Below are 10,027 nucleotides of genomic sequence, written 5' to 3'. Positions count from 1 at the left end.
CGAATTCCGTCTTCACTGATGCGAGCAGTCCTGATTTGAGCATCTCTCGGCAGCTGCGTGTCGGCATTGTTGTTGACACATGCATGTTTATATTGGCGGGTGTTATCACAAGGACTCCGGTTACGTCAAAGCACGAACTGTTGAAAAAACGGCGCAATTTGGAGTTAATCGGAGACCTGACGTGAGTCAAGCGCTGTGTCAAACAACTGGAAGTAGCGCGATGGAGACACGAGAGACGACAGATGCTGTAATCTGGAGCAACACACAAGATGCTGGAGAACTCGGCGGGTCAGGCAGCATCTGTGGAGAGAAGTGGACAGTCGACGTTTCGGGTCGAGACCCTTCATTTGGACTGAGTCCTTCCATACATGCTGCCTGACCCGTTGAGTTCCTCCAACGTCCTCCGTGTTGAACGAGAAGCAGCTTGCCCAGAAATGAAAAGATGCACCGCACACGTGTCAGGCAATGACTTCCTCACACATGGGAATGTCTAACCGTCTATCCATTCCATTATGACCATTCGTGAACCCACCACCTCAACTCAATTGGACAGGCGGCTTAAACGCTGTGGGCCCAAGAGCAGATCAGAAGCCAGTTATTCTGTGAGAATCACCTCTTGATTCCCCCACAACCTGACTTGGTAGCATATTCCTGGAACTCCTCTTCCTTACACGTGTTTCTGTGGTGTACCACCGCCTTCTCTGAAGAGTGAGAGCGCGGCAATAAATGCTGGCCTTCCCATAGCACTCACATCCCAATTACTGAGCCGCAAAGAGAGCAACCCATTTGCTGTTACTCGGGGATTGCACACTGGAACACACTATTGCCTTTCCTACTCCAGTGTTTAGATCTTTCAGTGGGTTCGTGCCTCCCAGTTCTTCAATCAACATCTATACAAAAAAATCTGGTCGAAGCTACATTGCTGTTTGTGGGACCTTGGTTCGCACGCTCGGGGAGACCACATTACAAAAGTGGTTGCACCTCATCAGTTCTTCAACGGTTATTAAACACTTTGGGACATTCTCAGCGGCACTATGGAGACGCGAATTATTTGCTTCGAAACCACCCAGCTCCATTCCATTCCACCCAGTCACACCTTTTATCCGCCCTGCCTTTCCTTTGCCTCATTCTGCAATTTTAACCACTCCCTTCCCTCCCACGCCTTCTTAGCTCTCTCTCACTTAATGGAACCCCACCTTCCGGCCAACACCTTTATTGTTGTTTGACTATTATTGATGACATCTCCGTGAAACTGTTACACAAATGCAAATTATTACTTATGCAGCGGCTGTCTGCAAAATGCCTTCAAATGCTTCCCACCAGTGAATTAATTATTTTTTTAATGTAGAGCAAATATTTTTTATGAAGAGTCCCGCCTATGTTAAACATTGGATAAGGATTCTGCTGCTCTTTCCCTTTTTTGAAGGTTGCTGTTATTCCATGTTTCAAATGAAGTTGTAAATGGTTACAAATCCACTTGGCCACCAGCGCTTCTACTTCCTCAGGAGGCTGAAGAAATTTGGTATGTCCCTGTCGACCTTCACCAATTTTTATCAATGCTCCACAGAAAGCATCCTATCTGGATGCATCTAGGCTTGGTATGGCAACCGCCCACAAGAAACCGCAGAGAGTTGTGGACACAGCTCTGCATATCAGGGAAATCAGTCTCCCCTCCATGGATTCTGTCTATACTTCTCACTGCCTTGGTAAAGCAGTGAGCATAATCAAAGACCCCACCTACCACAGACATTCTATCTTCTCCCCTCTCCCATCGGGCAGGAGATACAAAAGCCTGAAAGCACTACCACCAGGCTCAAGGACAGCTTCTGTTTCACTGTTATAGGACTATTGAATGATTCCCTAGTACAATAAAATGGACTCTTGACCTCATAATCTACCTCGTTATGACTTGCACCTTATTGCCTGCCTGCACTGCACTTTCTCGGTAACTGTAACACTTTATTCTGCATTCTGTTATTGTTTTACCTTGTACTACGTCAATGCACTGTGTAATGAATTGATCTGTATGAACGGTATGCAAGACAAGTTTTTCACTCCACCTTGGTACATGTGACAAATAATAAACCAATTCAATTCAATGAAATAACAGCCAGAGGAAATGTTTTACACAAACATGATAAGTAATTTATTTCCTATGTTGCTAACCCCATGACTAGGAAAAAATATATTTACTATTGTTGCTGGCAATTTAACAACGGAGGACAGGTGTATCCATGCTGTTTTAATAAGAGTGGCGACATTTCATGGGGTGTAACGTAAGCATTTCATAGGATTGTGGGGGTGGGGCAAATGAAATAAATTAAAATTGCTGAAAATACATACCCAAAGGTTTACTGCCTCTGGGAGATGAAATTTCTTCTCATCTCAGTCCTGAAAGACAAAACCCTTATGTTGACATTGCGTCCCCTGCTTACACTTAAATTAAGTGCAGGAGGAGGCCAATCAGCCCTTCAAGCCTGCTTGGTCATTCGTTCAGTTCTACCCGCTATAACCTTTCATCCATTTGCTTATAATCTATCTACCTCTGCCTTAAAATATTCAAAGACTGCTTCCACCAACCTTCGAGGAGGATTATTCCAAATACTTAAGGCACAATGAGAGAAAAAAAGATCACTACATATAATGTATTAAATTGGTGACTCCTTTACTTTAAACAGCATCTTGGTTATAGATTCTTCCACAAGAGGAAACATTTCAAGTGAGTCCCCCCTCACTCTTAAATTCCAGTGGAAATAGTCTGTTCAACAATTCCTCCTAAAACAACCCACACATTCCAAGTACTAATCTAGTAAACCTTGTCTGAATTGCTTCCAATACATTAAAATTTGTAAACTGCATTTGGGTAACAATTTCAAAGAGATGTCACCAATAATGGAATCAAAGGACAATAGAAAGGGTTGGCCAAAAAGGTGGGGTTCCAATAAGTCATTAAATAAGGAGACCAATGCAATACACCAGATGTGAGCTCACCAATGCCCTGTATAACTGAAGCAAAACCTCCCTACTTTTGTATTCAACCCCCTTAACAATACATAATCATTCCATTAGCTTTTCTAATTACTTGCAATAACCACATACTAGCATTTTGCAAATTGTTCTCCAGAATAACCAGATCCCTCTGCATCAATACCCTCGAACAAAAACTAAAAATGCTAGTGGGTAGAGAGAGAGAGGCAAAGAGTGGTTGGTAAATTAGGTGATCATGAGTGAATGGGAGCTGCCTGATCTTGTCTGGAATTACAAACTGCTAAATCTGAGGAATCGAATAATATTGCTTAAATGGCTCCCAAGAACCACTGTGTTTGAATTTATTCTGGTTTCCGTTTCCTTCCTCGCGTTGTTGGTTTTAATGCTGGAGCATTTGGCAAATCACCAGCATGTAGATTATCTTCCATTACAAAGGACCAACTAATCTAGCGGTTTTCCATTCCAATCAACAGCCTCGCACAACACTTTGCCTCTGTATCATCAGCATTTCTTGACTTTATTCCAGATTCCTAGCACTTATCTCGCCTTTAATTTCCCTACTCTCGGTTTCTTAGTATTTATCCAACTTCCAGAATCATAAATTTTGTAAATATTGCCAGCATATATAAAAGAAAAGATTTACAATATGTGCGTCTATAACATTCATTTAATTGGCTACATCATGTTAATTATGAATCACCATTGATAATGTAACTGCTAATGATTCATCAGTGTGATCCAGCGGTTGACTGATATGCCTTTAACACATTCTATTTTCGGGTATAGTCGTGCAAAATAAAAAGCAACCAACGTCAAACAGCCTCACCGTTTAGGAAAAGCAAACAAAATTTCTATTATTGTTTTCTCTCCGAATGACGCTGCTGCCAGCGCTACAGCGTCGGTGTCAGTGTAACGTGTTGAAGAGAAATCAGGTGAAGTGTCTCATCTTTATGAATCATTTGTGCTGTTCATTCGTCCGGTTAAAACGACATGGCAGTAATATTTAGGGCTGCGGTGGTAATAGCCTATAGAGCAAGAGGTGCTTCTCGGAAATAAGGAACAATAGGTGCAGAGTCCCAATTCGTTCAAGTACTTTTCTATTTTGATCCGTAAATAGACGCCAGTGTAAGGCAGATTTCTCTCTAATGTAAAGGGACAGCGCTCCTCGAAGGCCAATGTTTGAAGTGGCACGTCGTTTATCCAGATTAAAGTCAAACTCAAAATCACCACATCATTTATTAATTACTCCCCGTTGTACTTCATTCATCAGGCGAGCCTAACAAAAGCCTGGCGGCAACTGGTAGTGGCGGTGGCCAGATTGTAACAGAGCAACTTTGCAACACTGAGGGCAGTTAAACTGGTGATTTCAAAGGAGCGCGGCGGTTAGAATCATAACACACCGCTTGCGGGCTGCCCCCAGCGCATTCTCAGTAACGCAAAAAGACACATTTCACTGTGTGTTTCGATGTACACGTGACTAATAAATATCTAAAGGAGTATCTCATTATTTTCCATAACCCCAAAGAAATGGATATCAAAGGATGCTCCTCGCCTGCTGAGTAGGGCTAGTACTTTGTTTCTTTCTGAACTGAGACTTTTTTTCTCATTGCTGCAGATTTCAAATTAGTAGGACTGACGTTTATTGAAATGAGAATTTGAGCACATTCAGCTCTGTTGATTGAATATTTGAAGGCCAAAGAATAATTAGACAGCATCCATGTAAAATGGTAGAATCATAGAACTGATTTATGATCCAAAGGGATACTCCTAAAGTCACAGAGCTGATGAAGGCTTGTTCATTGAGTCATCAATATCCTCCTTTCTACTCCCCCAATACCTCTGCAGCTCACTTTTGAAAACTACCATTGAATCCACATCCCCCTTAAGAGACACCATTCCTCTAGTCCTGACTACTTGTTGCTTAGTTTTCCTCATGACTCCATTTCCATACAGCTGTGCCAAGGCCCACAATTTTTCCCTACAATTAATCAGCATCTGGAACAAATTATCAGACGATGCCACCCTTCAAAAGGTATTTGGATAAGTTACTGAAAGTCAAGAACATCTTAAGTTATTGCAGTTTTGCCACATTTATCATTAAGAATAACTTTCATTATATTGGTGGTGGCATGCACTCCTTTAGCCAGAAGCTGCATTTCTTACATTGGCAAATTCAGCTGTTTTGCCCTCAATCTAAGTGTTCATCAGGGCAATTCACCTCACCTTGTGGTGTGACCTAGGTACACGTTATTTAATGAGCACAGCAGCAGTTTGTCTTTTTTGCAGCATCTGGTAGATGATAAGGTAGAACCAGAAGGGGAGGGGATGATAGGCAGATGGAACCCGGTGGGGAAGGCGAGGTGTGTGCAGGACAGAGGCTGGTAGGTGATAGGTGGAAGCAGATGGGGAACAGGCAGATGGAATGAGGTTTGGGGGAGGAGAGGTAAACAGAAAGAAAAATAAGTGGATGGGTGAGTGTGTATGGGAAGAGAACACTGGGGATGTGGGTTACCTGAAATTGGAAAATTCAATATTCATACCATTGGGCTGTAATCTACCCAAGCAGGATGCAAGGTGTTGTTCCTCTAATTTGATGTTGGCCTCTCTGTTGCAATTGAGAAGGCAGAGGACAGGTTCCTGCATCTGCATTCTTTTGTCTTCACTAAGTAATGATATATTGTTCAATCAATTACATTGGAGTCATAGAGTACTACAGCACAGAAACAGGCCCTTCGGCCCATCTAGTCCATGCCGACCTGATCTTCTGCCTAGTCCCATCTATCTGCACTCGGACCATATCCCTCCAAACCCCTCCCATCCATGTACCTATCCAAACCTCTCTTAAATTTTACAATTGAACCCGCATCTACCACTACCACTGGCAGCTCGTTCCACAGGCACCACCTTCTGAGTGAAGAAGTTTCCCCTCAGATTCCCTTCATATATTTCATCTTTCACCCTAAATTTATGTCCTCTAGTTCTAGTCTCACCCAACGTTGGGGGAAAAGCCTGCATGCATCCACCCTACCTATACCCTCATAATTGTGTATACCTCTGTAAGATCTCCCTTCAATCTCCTAAGATCCAGGGAATAAAGTCCTAACCTATTCAACCTTCCCTATAACGCAGGTCTCAAGACCCGGAACATCCTTGTAAGTTTTCTCTGCACTCTTTCAAGCTTGTTGATATCTTTCCTGTAAGTAGGTGACCAGAACTGCACACAATACTCTAAAGTCATCCTCACCAACATCTTGTACAACTTCAACGTAACATCCCTACTCCTGTACTCAAAGCACTGATTTATGAGGGCCACATCTACCTGTGACGCCGCTTTCAAGGAACTATGGATCTGTATTCCCAGGTCTCTTTTTTCTACCCCACAACTCAGAGCCCTACCATTCACTGTGTAATCTTACCTTGGTTTGTCCTCCCAAAGTGCAACACCTCACACTTGTCTGCATTAAGTTCCACCTGCCATTTTTCAGCCCATTTACTTAGCTGGTCCAGATCACGCTGGAAGCTTTGATAGCCTTCCTCACTACACCCCAATTTGGTGTCATCAGCAAATTTGCTGATCCAGTTTACCATTTTATCATCTAAATCATTAATATAGATGATAAACAACAATGGACCCAGCACCGATCCCTGCAACACACCTCTAGTCACAGGCCTCCAGTCAGAGACCATCTACTACCACTCTTTGGCTTCTCCCACTAAGCTAATGTTGAATCCAATTGACTACTTCATCCTGAATGCCAAGCAACTTAACGTTCTGGACCAGTCTTCCATGTGTGACTTTGTCAAAGGCATTGTTAAAGTCCATGTAGAAAACATCTACTGCCTTTCCCTCATTGACCTTCTTGGTAACCTCCTTGAAAAACTATAAGATTGGTTAGACATGACCTACCACACAAAGCCATGTTGATTATCCCTAGTCAGGCCCTGTCTATCCAATACTTACATATCCTGTCCTTTAGTATACCTTCCAATAATTTATCTCACAACTGACATCAGGCTCACTGGCCTATAATTTTCTGGCTTATTCTTAAAGCCTTTCTTGAACATGGAACAACATTAGCAATGCATTAGCATTAAATAACATTGTCAAAGTCAACTTATCAAATGTAAAAGTTCCTGGGCATCAACAGCTCAGAGGTCTATCTTGGGCTCAACCATTGATGCAATCATAAAGAAGGCACGTCCAGTGACTCTAACTTCATTAGGAGTTGAGGAGATTGGTATGTCACCAAAGACTCTTACAGATTTCTACAGATGTACGGTGAAGAGCATCCTGACTGGTTGCATCACCGCCTGGTATGGAGGCTCCAGTGCTCCAACGCAAGAGACTGCAGAGGGTTATATACTCAGCCAGCACTATCACAGGCACAACCCTCCCCACCACTGAGGACATCTTCAAGAGGCAATTCCTCAAGAAGGCTGTATCTATCATTAAGGACCCTCACCATCCAGGATATGCTCTTTCTCGTTACTACCATCAGGGAGGAGGTACAGGGGCCTGTGAGACCCAAACTCAATGATTCAGGACAGCTTCTTCCTTCTGCCATCAGATTTTCTGAACAGTCTGTGAACCCATGAACACTACCTCATTATTTCCTTTTTTGCACTATTTATTTTTGTAGTTTATAGATTTTTATGTCTTTGCACTGTACTGCTGCCGCAAAACAATAAATTTCACATCACATGTCAGTGATAATAAATCTGATTCTATTAACCCAAAATAGTTCATATTTTGAGCAGTTCAGTCATGGCTGAATGAAGCACATGGGTATATCAAACTGAAATTTCTGCAATTTCTTCAAAGACCATTCTGTTTTGAACAAGACTGCATACTTTTAAGAAGTCTTTAATCTGGTCATTGATAAGAAAACCTTTACTGAAACTTGGAGACACAAGAGACTGCAGATGCTGGAATCTGGACCAAAAAAAAAACAAACTGCTGGATGAACTCAGTGGTTCAGGCAGTTTCTGAGAGCCGATCTTCCACTGATGCTACCTGACCCACCAAGTTCCTCGAGCAGTTTGTTTTATTTTGCTTCACAGGACCTAGTTCAATTGGTTGGCTTGTTTAGTTAATTCTTGAAACAGTCTCCAAATGTTTAATATTGTACCTATGGTGTTTATTACCTCACCAGTATTGCTTCCCCCACTTGGTTTAACTGAAAGTACTTCCGGTGATGCAACATCATTGGGCAAGACTGTAAAATGATAATTTTACTGTAAAGGGCAATCTTAGTCCCAAGGCATGCTATTCCAGTTCACTTTAAATGTTTATTACACTCTGGGTACTTGAAGTCGTGATCCACATATGAAATCCAAATGTCCAAACTAAAAAACTTGAAAAGGTACACCATTTTGTGTACATAATATTATTTCAATGCAATTTATCTTAATGTTTATTTGATAGTCACCTTACCTCATTTGAGAAATTGCTGATAAATTTTTCTTCCTTCTTAAAGTTTCCCATAGCAAACCTTTTAAACAATTGTCAATATTCCAAAAATAAATAGCAATCCATTGATGGGACAACTCTGCTGCAATTCAAGAATAGTAGATATAGTATGTCATTCTTTAATCCTGCACACCGGACTTGCACCTTATTATCTGCCTGCACTGCACGTTCTCCGTAAGTGTAAACACTTTATTCTGCAGCCTCATTGCTTTTCCCTTGTACTATCTTGATGTACTGATATAATGAAATTATCTGTATAGATGGCATGGTAAACAGTTTTTTCACTGTACCTTACTACATGTGACACTAATAAACCAATTTACACATGGCAAATTTCATTTGTGCTATCAGAACACAATAAGTGTTTCTTAGATATTTCCTTATAGGAGGAGGATGTGGGCAAAGGCAAGTTCAATGCAAGTCAGTTCTGTTGGCTGATCTGCAGTTTCTAGTGATGAAACAGCAAATGCCAGTGGCTTTGAAACAAATCATAGGCATAAAACAGGTTTTGTGTTGCCAACATTTTGTAGGAGTTATTTCCTTCTTGATATAAACAGCAATCACATATTTAATATGATACACTACAGGTAGTTTTGCTTCACCTTCAAAAGTTTTTATAACAAATTATTGGCAAGGCTATGGTTTACACTAATTGCTGAAAGGTAGACCTAGAAAACATCGTTTAAGCAGCAATACTGATCACATACTATCTCAATAGCCTTTATATCATTACATCTATTTAAAAACTTGGAATAATTTTATTCTATGTACTAATCACACTATAGATATTGAAATGAAATTTTAAAAAAGCTTCCAGACTTTGTCTCTGAAGTAAGATATCTTTATTAGTCACATGTATATCTAAACACAGTGAAATGCATCTTTTGAGTAGTGTTCTGGGGGCAGCCCGCAAGTATCGCCACACTTCTGGCACCAACATAGCATGCCCACAACTTCCTAACCCATATGTCTTTGGAATGTGGGAGGAAACCAGAGCACTCGGAGGAAACCCACGCAGATACGGGGAGAACGTACAAACTCCTTACAAACAGCAGCCGGAATTGAACCCAGGTCGCGGGTGCTGTAATAGCGTTACGCTAACTGCTACACTACCGTGCCTGCCAACCTAGTGGAGGGTGTGGTTGAATTTTCACATGTTAGCGAGTTGGACTAAATCTTTAAGAAAATCTAACAAAGCCTAAAAACAGCAGAACCTGGAAACCATTTTGCATTCTTGCTCTACTGCTCCAGAAACACATTTCTACAATTCAAATCCACACTAAGATGAGCAATGGAAAATAAAAGTAAATTCCTGAATTCTAGGGAAAGGGTGACAGGGTCAATCATTGTCACATGTCCTTAATGAAATGAGATTTAACAACCTAAACTTAGTTCCTAGTGTTCATAATTTCTGAACACAATTCAGTAATATTAAATTCTTTTTCTTGAAGGCCATAAAGAATACTTAGATTTTTTTTTAAGAGTATTTACTACACTGGCACAGGATGCTAATCCAAAGATGAGATTAATATGTAGTGTTAATACATAATTGGAGCATTTTACCATTAG

The sequence above is a fragment of the Pristis pectinata genome, chromosome 21 (assembly GCF_009764475.1).
Source record: "Pristis pectinata isolate sPriPec2 chromosome 21, sPriPec2.1.pri, whole genome shotgun sequence".
In the NCBI taxonomy this organism is placed as follows: domain Eukaryota; kingdom Metazoa; phylum Chordata; class Chondrichthyes; order Rhinopristiformes; family Pristidae; genus Pristis; species Pristis pectinata.
This window is presented reverse-complemented; position numbering follows the sequence as displayed.